The sequence below is a fragment of the Apium graveolens genome, chromosome 11 (assembly GCF_009905375.1).
Source record: "Apium graveolens cultivar Ventura chromosome 11, ASM990537v1, whole genome shotgun sequence".
Lineage (NCBI taxonomy): Eukaryota > Viridiplantae > Streptophyta > Magnoliopsida > Apiales > Apiaceae > Apium > Apium graveolens.
The window spans coordinates 96,215,209-96,229,247 of NC_133657.1; positions in this window are offsets into that span (position 1 = coordinate 96,215,209).

A 14,039-nucleotide genomic window follows, 5' to 3' on the forward strand; every position below is an offset into this window, starting at 1 on the left:
GGGGTCTTAACATAACCTTCTTATTATCAATAGATAATAAGTCAGTAAAAGCTCTCTTAGCTATTCTGAATGATGAAATTAAGTCACCATAATTTTGGGGCTAATTATCACAACAGAAACTATAAATAAGCTGACAAAATCTAGCAAAATAAACAGTAGATCTATCTTCATTCATTATGTCCCCAATAAAACCTAAAACAGCACGTGCATAGTCAAAATCAGTTCGATTTATAAGAGCATACCCGATTTGTTGGCTGAATATGGGAATTGCATCAAAATTGGAACATTTGTTTGCAAAATCTTTAGTTATGCAATCAAAGAAGAAACTCCATTCCCTCCATATGAAAGATCTCTTCAACTGGCCCAGCTTTGCCAATGTTCTTTCATATCCCAGACTGGCCATCATGTTTTGAAGAACTAGTTCGCCAACAGTAGAGTAGACACAGTTCTCAGGTAGCTGCAGTGCTTGTCGAACCGTAGACAAGGTCACAACATACTCATCCTCCCAGATGAAAAAATAATGCTTGGGGACCCTTGAGCACCACCATCATCATACACACCGCTTCTCCAAAACTCCAGTACTTGAGTACCAGAAACTGCTTCGGGTTCAGTTAGAGCATACCCAATATCAGAACTAGCAAGAAAGTCCTGAATGAAATGAAGTTCAGAGGGTGCTTCTGACTTGCTAAGAATAACAGAGAAGTTATTGGGAACAAATGTTGCTCCATCAAAGATTATGTCCTTTGGTGCCATGTGAACTCGTGAGAAAGAAGATTGCCTGTAAGGTGTTTGAGAAAATGTCTGTATGAAAAATCGTCAGTAGATGAGAGAGAATAGAAGTAAAGAGAGAGAGAGAGAGAGATAAAATGTAAAAGTAAATAAAAGATTTTACAATATTTTCTCTCTTTTACTTATACACGGTAGAAAAAGTAACCGTTGGGACACCTGTCAGACATGCAGTAGTAAAAAATAATTAAGGGGCACGTGTATTCAGTAATCATTACTTATCACATGCAGTTTTTCAAGGAAAAACCGTTCCACTTACCAAGTAATCCCATTAATCAAGGTAGTTCAGTTTTATTTTTAAAATTTAAAACTGTTCCCACTTAAAAAAATTTATCACTGCGTGACCAATATTCTGTAAAAATATGACAAATGAGAGAATAACCAAAAATAAATCAAGTAAATAAATCCTGCCACGTCAGAATCAGAACTTGATTTGTATCAGAGCTTAAAGGTCATCAGAATATGGTTAGTATCAGGATTTAACATGTTATCAGAATATCAAACGACTCAGAGACAAAATCTTGCATAAATATAAAATTTCATTAATATATTTAGAAAATGCATTTCATGAAATTCAAATTACATGCTGAAAAGTACAAGATTATCCTGAGCTACGAATCCTAAAATCAACAGCTTTTGTCCTAAGCTAAGAAGCCAGAAAAAGCTGACGGTGAAGAGAAACAGGGAGCATAAATTATTTCTTCTTCCTACTCTCAACAAAAAGAACAGCGAGACGAATGATTCGCTCATGCTGTCGGAGATGACGGAGATGTAGATCTCTTTGGACTGTCAACATGTCACGTTTAATGATCTCTGGAAATTGAATCCAGAGATTATGAGGAATGTTGTTGATATGATATGGAGTTGGAATTCCATTTTGAAAAATATGTACAGTCTCAGTGCCATAATTGTAAAACCAGCCAAACTCAGCCATTTATGGTGATAAGAATAATAAGTGAGTGAGTTTGTGAGAAAATAAGAGATGTGCTGGCTGGAATGAAGTGTTGGTTTAAATAGGCAATAGAATGACAAGAGACGCAAGGAAAATTGAATGATTATAGGTAGAAATAATTCTACCTCGTCTCCCTAGACTGATGAGAATAAAAACAACCATTGGAAGTGTAAAACAGGATTTAATGCGCACAAGAAATAAGTAAAAATTACTGTGCATAGACGTGTACCACTAACCCAAATTATATTGACTGTTAATATCTCACTCAAACATATTCTGATTTTAAATAAGACTGTTTCAGATTTTAACCACAAATAAGTCAAGTAAAGAATCAGAGTGTAATATCATAACTTAGACTTATATCATAACTTAACAGTCATCAGAACATGATTTCTTAACTCGAAAAATGAATGCATATTTCTGTAATTCTTCACACAAATTCTGATTTCGTTTCTTCAGAACTTAATCATCAGAACTTCCATCATAATTTGTCCTCAGAATTTATGTAACTGACACTTAAACGTTCATCTAAAACACCATTTATCACCACAATAATTTTCATCATTCATATGGAGTGTATGTGTGTGCAGTAAGCTAAATATCAGATAAAGATTAAAGTCTGATTCACTTCAGTACATCTTAAAACTAAGGCATAACTAAGAACTTTGCTCAAAATCTGTCATGATTCTGAAGTCTACTTTAGAATGAGTTCATGCATGAGTCCACCTCAACTGTTTTGTGCTCATTTTATGCATCTTTTGAAATTCCATTTTACAGTGGCTTCTTAGTGTAAGTGAGTCACGACTGCTTATCAGAATTTATGCTATTATCAGAGTATTTCTCCAGTAATCATAGAGTTTGAAAAGTCATCAAGAAAAATATATATTTTTGCTTTTCTGATGCATATTACTTAATACCAGCAATGCACTTGGGTCTTCCCTTCCACAGTTTGTACTCTAGATCTCAAAGGAGTACCTGATTTTTCTTTCTTTTTCTTTTCCTTTTCTTTTGATAAGTGAGGCTTATCAGCACTTAGTACATTCACAAGATTTACTAACATCAGAACTTAACAGATGAGAAGCATTATTCTAGTTTTTGACTTAGTAATAAGATAGATAAAGTAAACTTAACTAAGCTCAATATCAGAATTTGCTTGTGTCAATAGATTTCCACATAAACAATTACTTCAAACATGGGATTTGTTAGTATATTAAAGACTACTAGGTCAACATCTAGCATTTTTATCCTCATTGGATTGAATAAACACAGAAACATTCAGATCACTATCAGAGTTTAGAAATTCATAGCAGACAACAATCAGTACTTAAGCAATTTTCAATTAAGCACAGAATACACAAAGATAGTAATATCTGTAAATACTGATCATAAAGTCTGATGCATAAGAACAAAAACTAAGCAGATTTAGAGAAAGAACCTGAAACCATTCCAAGTTCATTTACCAATCTTGTAAAAGTAGCTTCACACAGTGGTTTTGTGAAGATATCTGCTAGTTGTTGATCTGTTGGAACAAAGTGCAGTTCCACTGTACCTTCATCCACATGTTCCCTTATGAAGTGGTACCTTATGCTGATGTGCTTTGTTATTGAGTGTTGAACTGGAGTACCTGTCATAGCAATAGCACTTTGATTATCACAGTAAATAGGGATTTTAAAATATGTTAACCCATAATCCAGTAACTGATTCTTCATCCAAAGAATCTGTGCACAACAGCTTCCTGCAGCAATGTACTCTACTTCTACAGTTGATGTGGAAATTGACTTTTATTTCTTGCTAAACCAAGAAACCAATCTGCCTCCAAGAAATTGGCAGCTTCCACTTGTGCTTTTCCTGTCAATTTTGCAACCTGCAAAATCTGCATCTGAGTAACCTATTAGCTTAAAGTCTGATTCTCTAGATACCACAATCCCAGATCAGTTGTTCCCTTAAGATACTTGAAAATTCTTTTCACGGCTGTTAAGTGAGGTTCTCTTGGATCTGCTTGAAATCTTGTACAAAGACAGGTAGCATACATGATATCAGGTCTACTAGAAGTTAGATAAAGTAGAGAGCCAATCATACCTCTGTAATTAGTAATATCTATTGATTTACCAGTATCCTTATCCAATTTTGTTGCAGTGGCCATGGGAGTGGATGCACTTGAACAATCTTGCATTCCAAATTTCTTCAGCAAATTTTTGGTGTACTTGATTTGACAAATAAAAGTGCCTTCTTCATTCTGCTTGACTTGAAGGCCCGGAAAATAGCTAAGTTCCCCCATCATACTCATTTGATATCTTGACTGCATCAGTTTGGAAAACTTCTTGCAAAGTCTGTCATTTATAGAACCAAAGATGATATCATCAACATATATCAGAACCAAAAGTAAGTCCTTTCCATGGTTGAGGTAGAACAGAGTTTTGTCAATAGTTCCTCTGTTAAATCCACTTTCTAGAAGAAACTGAGCTAAAGTATCATACCATGCTCTTGGAGCTTGCTTAAGGCCATAAAGTGCTTTATCAAGCCTGTAGACATGATTTGGAAATTTGGAATCTACCAAGCCTGAAGGTTGTTCAACATATACTTCCTCTTCCAACTCTCCATTGAGAAAAGCACTTTTCACATCCATTTAAAAGACAGTAAACTTTTTGTGAGCAGCATAAGCCAAAAATATCCTTATGGCTTCCAATCTAGCAACTGGTGCAAATGCTTCATCATAATCAATTCCCTCCTGTTGAGAATATCCTTTTGCAACCAGCCTTACCTTATTTCTTGTAATTATGCCATCACTGTCAGTTTTGTTTCTGAATACCCACTTTGTACCAACAACAGATCTATTCTTTGGTCTTGGCACTAGGGTCCAGACTTTGTTTCTTTCAAATTCATTTAACTCTTTCTGCATTGCTTGCACCCAATCAGAATCTTGAAGAGCTTCTTCCACTTTCTTTAGTTCAGTCTGAGAAAGAAAAGAATTATAGAGACATTCACTTGAAGTAGATGTTCTAGTTCTGACACCTGCATCAGGATTTCCATTAATTTAGTCAGGTGTATGTGATTTAGTCCACTTCCTTGCATATGGAAGGTTTTCTCTAGAACTGGATGCTCCCCCATGATCCATGCTATCTTCATCAACATTTTCTGATGCTCCCCCAGAAACTATGCTCCCCCAGAAACTATGCTCTCTGAGTTGGATCCTTCAGAAATTGAGTTTTCAGAATTATCAGAACTTGGCTTATCAGAACTTGATGAATCAGAACTTGAAGAGTCAGTTGTATGTTCTGATGCTTCTTGAGATGTGGTTGTATCTTCAATATGCTCCCCCTGCACAGGTGCATCTTCCTTTAGTGTAGTCACCACAGTTTCAATAACATCAGAGTTTAATCCATCAGAGTTTGCAGTATCAGGATTTAGACTGTCAGGATTTTCAGTATCAGAATTTAAGTCTTCATTTTCAAATCTCAGCTGATCATGATCATTGAAATCTTCAAGTCCAGTAATCTTTTTATCATCAAATGAGACATTGATAGATTCCATGACAACCCTTGTTTGTAAATTGTAGACTCTGAAGGCTTTTATGGAAAGTGGATACCCAACAAAAATTCCTTCATCAGCTTTTAAATCAAATTTGGATAGTTGTTCAGGGTGAGTCTTAAGAACAAAACACTTGCATCCAAATACATGAAAATACTTCAGATTTGGCTTCTTTTTCTTCACCATCTCATATGGTGTCTTTCCATGCTTGTTAATGAGTGTTGCATTCTGAGTAAAACAAGCAGTCTGCACAGCTTCAGCCCAAAAATAGGTTGGTAGCTTTGCTTCATCAAGCATAGTTCGTGCAGCTTCAATAAGAGTTCTATTCTTTCTTTCAACAACTCCATTTTGTTGTGGAGTTCCAGGAGCAGAAAATTCCTGCTTGATTCCATGGTCTTTGCAGAACTCTTCCATTATCAAATTCTTGAACTCAGTGCCATTATCACTTCTTATGATCTTCACAGAATGTTTGACCAATTTATCCAGTTGCTTGACATGATCAATCAAGATAGATGCAGTTTCACTTTTTGTATGCAAAAAATACACTCATGTGTATTTGGTGAACTCATCCACTATGACCATAGCATATTTCTTCTTTGCAATAGACATGACATTCACTGGACCAAATAGATCTACATGAAGTAGGTGATAAGGCTCAAGAATTGATGATTCAGTCTTGCTCTTAAATGAAGATTTTCTTTGTTTAGCCTTCTGACATGAATCACAAAGGCCATCAGGAGCAAATACTGATTTTGACAGTCCTCTCACAAGATCTTTCTTGACCAGTTCATTTATATTGTTGAAATTTAAATGAGAGAGTTTCTTGTGCCAATTCCAACTTTCTTCAATTGATGCTCTACTCACCAGACAGATTGCAGACCCATCAGTACTTGTTGAAAGCTTGGCTTCATAAATGTTACCATGCCTGTATCCTTTCAGAACAACTTTACCTATAAATTTACCTACAACTTCACAGTGTTCTTCAAAGAAATCCACATGATAACCTCTGTCACATATTTGACTAACACTCAGCAGATTGTGTTTAAGTCCTGAGACCAGAGCTACTTCTTTAATGATGACATTCCCAAGATTGATATTTCCATATCCCAGTGTTTTTCCAATGTTGCCATCTCCATAAGAAACACTTGGGCCAGCCTTCTCCACAAAGTCTGATAGCAGGGCTTTATTTTCAGTCATATGTCCTGAGCATCCACTATCCAGAACTAGGATGTTTTTCTTGTTGCCCTGCAATCACAAAGACCACTAATGATTAGTTTTAAGGACCCAGACTAGCTTGGATCATTTGGCCTTATTAGGTTTGTTAACATTTGCAGCGGATTTAGCATCAGAGTTTATGTTAACATTTTTTTTATCAGCATTTACACTATCAGACTTTGTATCAAAACTTACACTATAAGGAACAATGCTAACTTTCTTTAAAGAAGGTTTTATTTGATAATAATCATAGTACAAACTATGATATTCCTTACAAGTATAAATGGAATGCCATAAACTACCACAATAAAAACAAGGATTTTGTGGCCTATATCTAACAGACTGACTCTTAACTCCTGACTTTGAAGGTAAGGAGTTTATGTTCTTATTCTTCCTGCAAAAAGAAGCCAGATGGTTAGAACTTCCATATTTATGACATATTTTTCTAGGAGCATTAGGAACAGGCTTATAATCATTGCTTTTATTCACACCTTCCTTTCCATTCCTATTTTTCCTAGGTGACTTTACCTTGTTTATATTCTTTACATCTTTCAGCTTATGCTTAAGTTGCTTCTTTGTCATTAAGCCTACGTTTACTTCAGTTGTCTTTTCCTGTTTTAGTTTGTCAGAAGTTAATTCCTCTTTAACTTCTGATTTCTCAGTATCAGACTTTACAGCTACAAACTTAACAGGTTTTAACTTTGGCTTTTGTTTAACAACTATAGGCTTAATTTCTACAGTTCCTTTATCATTCTTATCATCTCCATAACCTAAGCCCTCTTTCTAGTTTCCACTACTTAACAAATTTTGAGTTGTTCTGCCAGAGTTAGTCCAAGTCATGATAATCTCTATTTCCTTTTCTAACTCAATCTTTAGAGATTCATTCATTTTAAGTACTTCATCCCTAACATAAAAAGCATCATCTCTATCTTTCTGAGTTTGATGGAACATGACTAACTCTTTTTCTAAATAATCATTCCTCTTTTTACAAGCAAGATTTTCAGAAGTTAATCTTTCATATGTTAAATTTTGATCTCTATAACTAATGAACATGGTTTTAAGATATCTTCTCAACTCATTAATGTCATCAGTATGAAAGGCATAAGTAGTTTGAGGTACCTTTAACTCAGCAGCTTTAGGACTGCTATCAGCATTTGCCATCAAGGCATAGTTCACCTCACTTTCAGAATCTGAAGTGTCTGTCCATCTTTTCTTCTTTGTGACAAGAGCCTTGCCTTTGTCACTCTTCACTTTCTTGAAATCAGGAGATATGTGGCCTTTCTCACCACAGTTGTAGTATTTGACATTTGTGTAATCTCCTTTGTCAGACTTCCCTCCTTTGCCTTCAGATTTTCTGAAACTCTTCTTATCAGAACTTGCACCTTTCCTGGAAAACCTCATTCCCTTTCTGAATTTCCTGTATGCAATCCTTGTGATTCCTTTCACCATAAGAGCACACAGCTTCATCATCTCTTCATCAGCATCCATCTCAGGCAAGCTTTCAGTTTCTGAGTCATCATCACTATCAGAACTTGATGACTCAGTATCAGACTTTATGATGAGCGCTTTTCCTTTGCCTTTCCTTGAGGTAGCTTCCTTGGGGGATTCTTCTTCAGCCTTAAGAGCAACTGTCCTTGACTTTCCTCCTTTCCTTTTGCTTCTTTGTTCCATCTCAAGTTCATGAGTCTTGAGCATCCCATAGATTTCATCAAGAGTTGTTTCATCAAGATTATAGTTGTCTCTTATAATTGTTGCCTTCAAATCCCAACTTTCAGGAAGAGCTAACAGGAATTTAAGGTTTGAATCTTCAAGATCATACTCCTTATCAACTAGTGACAAATCATTCAAGAGTTTGACAAATCTGTCATATAAATCAGTCAATGACTCATTAGGCTTTGAGTCAAAGTGTTCATACTCTTGAGTGAGTATTGTCTTCTTGTTCTTCTTAATCGAATCAGTTCCCTGACACCTTGTCTCCAAGGCATCCCATATCTCCTTTGCAGTCTTGCAGTTAATTACCCTGTTTGACATTACATTATCAATGGCACTATGCAGCAAGTGTCGTACCTTAGCATCCTTAGCAATTGATGCGATATCTTCAGCAGTGTAATCACTCTTCTCTTTTGGTACAGACTTTGATGCTTCACCTGCAACTACAACAACGAGTTTTGTTGGCTTGTGAGGTCCTTCATTGATTCTGTCAAGATATTCTGGATCTGTAGTTTCCGGAAATATAGTCATCTTCACTTTCCATATGGGATATTCAGATGGTTTCAATATGGGAACTCTAATAGCCTCATATCGACTATGGATTTGAGTCTTTGGGGGTTCTTCAGTTTTGGTAGGCTTGGTTGGAGTTTCTGCTTCAAACATGATTGTTTTTGGATCTTAAACTATTTGTGTGTTAACAGATAGGCTCTGATACCACTTGTTAGGTCACACACACTGTAGAAGGGGGTTGAATACAGTGTATAACACAATCAAATCGAATTTAAAGAACACAAGTAACAGAAAACAAACTTTATTAAACTCTGTTACAATGTAGAACTGTCCTCTCTCAGTGATGAACAAATATCACGAGAGCTGATAGGGTTACAATGAATAATATTCTCGATAATGATAACACTTATAGTGTAAACCCTATGTCTGTGTTTATATATCACACAGTTACAAGATAATCGCTAATTGATATGGAATATAATTCTGCTTCCTAAAATATATCAATCAGTTATCTTTTCTTCCAAGTATTCCATTCTTCACAGAATTCCTTCTTCATGCATATCTCTTCTTACGTTTAGATTGGTCTTCTTTCCTTTCAATCAACCGCCTTCCTTATCTGAAAGTTTCCTTTAAGTCTTGATATTATCTCCTGATAAATATCTCCTGAACCTTAAGTACTGATAACTTAAGTTATGACTTCAGTATAAGTGTTGATTTCAGTTAAGTATTGATTTGTCCTATTTAAGTAAGATCTGAAAACTAAACATAAATCATATTAGACATGACATTATCAAATATATCTAACATACAGGCATTTTATCAAACACCTTGCAAACAAACAGTTTCTCACTTATTTCTTTACAGAAATGGAACCCAAAGATCTAATCTATGATGGAGCCAAATTTGTTCCTAATACATGGCTATTCTTTCCAAGGATGAGGCTCCATCAGAACTTCACTTCATCTAAGATTTTCTATCTCGAAGTGAAATTGACTATGCACTGACCCAACCCTAGGCTCTCTCAGGGAAGCAAATTCTGGAGTTTTGGAGGACAGGAGTATAAGATGATGGTGGTGCAAATGGGTCCCCAAGCATCATATTCACAACAGGGGAGGATGAGCATGTAGTGACTTTTTCAACTGTTTGACAAGCACTACATTTTTCAGAAGATTTTAGTTTCAGTTCATCAGTTGAGGAGCCGGCCCTTCAGCAAATGATGGCAAATCTGGGCTATGAAAGGTCTTTGGCAAAGCTGGGACAATTGAAGAGACCCCACATCAGGAGGGAGTCGAGTTTTTTCTTTGACTGCATTAAAAAAGCTTTTGCCAACAAGTGCTCCAACTTTGATGTTATACCCATAATGAGTCAGCAAATCAGGTATGCTCTCTTGAATCAAACAAATTTTGATTATGCAAGTGTTGTTTTAGGTTTCATAGGTGATAGAATGACAGAAGATAGAAACACAGTTTATTTTGCTAGATTCTATCAGCTTATATACAGTTTCTGTTGTCCTGATGCACCTCAGAATTTTAGTGAGACAATTGAACCCTTTAAACTTGCAAAAAGGGCTTTCACTGACTTATTATCTATTGATAATAAGAAGACTGTACTAAGACCCCTCCAAATTCCTCAATCAGTCAAACAAGTCTTTGTAAACTCTGCTCCAAACACCTATACTGCCATATATCCTGATGTACAACCATCCCAACCTCCATCAGCACCTACAACCACTACACAAACAGCTCAAACTTCTCAACCACAACCACAACCTACCATCTGAACATATTTTCAACCAGAACAATCCTCACAACAACAACCATCTGCTACAACATCAAGACCCAAACCTTTCAAAGCAAAATATGTTCCTAAATCTCCACCAAGGAGAAGAAGGATGATACTAAGGGATGAGTCTGATGAAGAAGAGGAGCAAGTCCAGGTTCATGCATCAGACCCTCTGACATTTGAAGCTGAAAATGTGATCTTTCAGAAGGAAGTAGAAGCTGAAGGGTCAACCCATCAGAAAAATACTGAAGCTGAGGGTTCAGGTATTTTGAAGAGGAATAGAACTATAAGTTCTGATGCTGCTCAGGAAACTCCTTCACTATCTAGAAGATCAAAGAAATAGAGAGCAGTAAGGCATTTGGCACAACCTCATTCTGAGGATACTCAAGAAACTGAGGAAGGGGATCAGTAATCTCTGATCTCATCAGAACCTGTTATAATTGAAGCTTTGCCATCCCCACCTCAAGCTAAAGATAATGTTCCAGAAACAGTGATTACACCTCCTGTCTCTCCAATTAAAGAAACAACAGTTGAAGATTCAGGATTAAGTCCTGAAATTGACATCCACGGGCTGAACATTCCAACTGTGCTCTATCTGGAAGCTCCAACTGCAGCTCAGCCATCTACTGTTAATTCTCCAATCTTACAGGCTGAGTTACCATCTACACCAATTCTGGATCTGGAACTTGAATATCAGAATTTAGATGAAGCTGTTACAGTATCTCCTTCAGTTATACAAACTCTGGTGTTATCAGAAGACGAGGAGATGTTAGCAAGTTCTGGAGACAATGCTCCAGTAAATGCTCCCATTCTTGGAAATGAGGCATTGATTCAAAAGTTTATTGAAAAAGATGTGCATGTTCCTTGGGAAGAAACTCACAGAGGGGTTGAGTGGACCAAGAAGTGTAATGAATCTGATTTCATTCCAAGCTCAAGAGTTCTGACAGAGCATATTGCTAAAGCTGATGAGTTGTTAATAAACTCTGATTTCAATACACAACTCAAAGTCACAGCTCTAAGTACTAAACATCTTCAAGGTCTGCACTCCACAACTCATAAAAAAGTTGACAAACTTCTGGAAAAAGCTGATAAGCTGGATATGGAGATCAAGCTAGACAAAAAGAGGTTTATCAGACCTAGACATGAGAAAGTTGAAGCTATTGAGAAGGTTCAAGAAAAGAAACAGGCCCAACTTACTGAGGTCCTGAAGAATCAAGCCTCTCAACAAGCTCAACTGAATGAAATTCAATCTTCAGTAGAACTTCTTCTCTCTCTCCTAAGATGATGCCAAAAAGGGGGAGAAGGTAGTTAAGTCCAAATGCTTAACTAGTCAAATTCTGAAGAAAAAGGATGATAATGAGGATGACCAGGGAAACCCTAGCAAGGGCAAGGGTCAAGGTCAAGGGCAAATCAGCAAAGTTTCTTCAAGGAAACTAATTTCTGATGCTAGCAAATCTTCTATACAGAAGAAGACAAGTTCTGAAGCTGTAAATGCTCAAGTTCTGATAGCAAGTTTTGATAATCAAAATCTGATATCAAGTTCTAATGTTCTGATTCAAGCTGACAGTCAAGACTCTCAGAAGTTCTTGCAAACTCTGATGCTCAAGGGAAAGCAGACTACTGTCTACTACAAAGATCCTAAAATTCAGACACTTGATGAAGAAATTGCTAGAAGACTATTTCTCAAGCATAATCCTGGAATGGATTTAGAGAATCTAAAGGAGGAAGAAGCTATATTTGCAGTTGAGAAGACAAATCTAAAGTCTAAAGCTTCTATTGCAAAGAAACCTCCAAGACCTAAGGAAAAATGCATTGTGATCAAGGAAAAGTCAAATTATGAGGTTTCAAAGCCCAAGACAAGATCACAAGTTGAAACTGATCCCAAAGAAAAAGGGAAAGGAAATATTGATGAACCAACAAAGCCACAGGAGATGAAGATTCCTCAAATCCTGATGAAACCTATATGCAAACTGGTTCAAGTATTTGATGATGCTGCTGCAGTAGATGAAACTGTTCAAACTATGAAGAGAAGGAAGATAAATGAAGAATCTAAAACAACCTCTGACACAGCTCAAGTTATTCAGAATGAAGAACAGCAAGCTACAGAAGAAACAGCAAATCCTAATCAAGTCATCAAGACATCAACCTTTGACAGTGCTCAAGTTGATTTAAACAAATTGACAGTTACTGATAAGAGAAAACTCATATGGAAGAATGTTTATCCATCAGATCCTAAGAAAGGCCAGCTGCTATCTGATTTCATGACTGTTGGATTGAAAGCCAGAGAAGCAAGAAATAGAGTTGGATTAGGTTCTGAAGAAGTCAAAATCAAGATAGGAGTTGAAGTGCATACAAGAGATCCATTTTTATTGACTGACAAACCTCTTGAAGAAGTTACACAGAAACACCTTGACAAGGTTATATCTGTTCAAGTGGTACTGGATGCTCATGATAAGCATAATGTCAAAGAAAATCTGATTTTATTTCTTGAAGATGGAAGAACATATCAAATGTCAGAATCAGATGTGCTGAAAAAATCTCTGAAAGAACTTCAATTCTTTCATTATCTTTTAAAGATAAAGTTTGAGATTACCAGGAGATGGTTAAATTGTATAATAAAGACCATAGGGGATAAAGCAAGAAAGTCTGGTTCAAGGGTTATAAAATTCATTCCTACTATAGTTGAAGATGATGGAAGTGAAATTCCAAGGAAGAAGGATTCTGCTAAACTTGAAGTAATTCTGAAAGAGAAATGTCTGTGCCACAATGAAGACTCTTCTCATCCAAGGGTGATCAGACATGGTGATGGTTTAGAAAGAAATCACATATCAGCACGTAGGACTGCAATCTACCAGATTGGAAGTCAAGATGAAGAGATGAAGCAAGTCAAAGCTACAATAGCTCAAGTCCTGAGGAATAAAGAAGAAAAGTTGATATCAAACTTTGTCAAGAATCACTTTGGATTCAGATTGACTCAGTAAGATTGGTTAAAGCTACAAAGTCACGCCCCCAACTTAAACAGCAAAATAAATATAACTATTACAACATTTTAAGAAGAAGTAAACATAACCAACTCCAAGATCTTACAGTTTAGGGTTTGGATCAGCCCAACACTACCATCTATTACAACTATTTTTAAATAGCGAATCCTCACACAAAACTACTATCTCTTATTCTACCTGAGCTCGAACATAAGCATCAGCATCACAGGTCTTACGGGCAGTCTGCTTGAATCTAACCATAGCTGCTAGCTGAAATATCAGGGTAAAGTAAGGAGTGAGCCAAATGGTCAACAAGTACTAAACAATACGATACAAAACATAAATCGAGATATATGTTAAGGAATGACAATGAGAGGACATAACCAATGATATCGAGAGATAAAACTTTTGGGTGGTGGCATCATTCTGTTTGTATCAAAACAATTTCAAAATCATACTTTTTAATCAAAATCATTTTATGACGCTACGGATTACAGCCGGTGATCAGCCGCGAAGTAATCCCGAACCTCGCTGGGTTCCAAAATATTAATGGGAATCCCTAGGCAACTTTTAAG